Here is a 212-nt window from a genome sequence, read left to right as displayed (position 1 = left end):
ATCAGATAGTCAATAGATAAATATTTCAAAATTTTTATTTATATTCATATTATTTATAGAACTTGAAATCTTCTATAATTTTACGATATAGAGTTATATACCGATCGATAGGTTACGCGATCATCTTACGTTGCTTACGTTATTTTAATTATTCAAAAGCTTACTAAAAGCTGCGTGGTTTGAGTCAAGGCTAAAAAAATATAAACTAAAAG

The sequence above is a fragment of the Drosophila subpulchrella genome, chromosome 2L (genome assembly GCF_014743375.2).
Source record: "Drosophila subpulchrella strain 33 F10 #4 breed RU33 chromosome 2L, RU_Dsub_v1.1 Primary Assembly, whole genome shotgun sequence".
Classification (NCBI taxonomy): domain Eukaryota; kingdom Metazoa; phylum Arthropoda; class Insecta; order Diptera; family Drosophilidae; genus Drosophila; species Drosophila subpulchrella.
Note: the sequence above shows the minus strand (reverse complement) of the source record.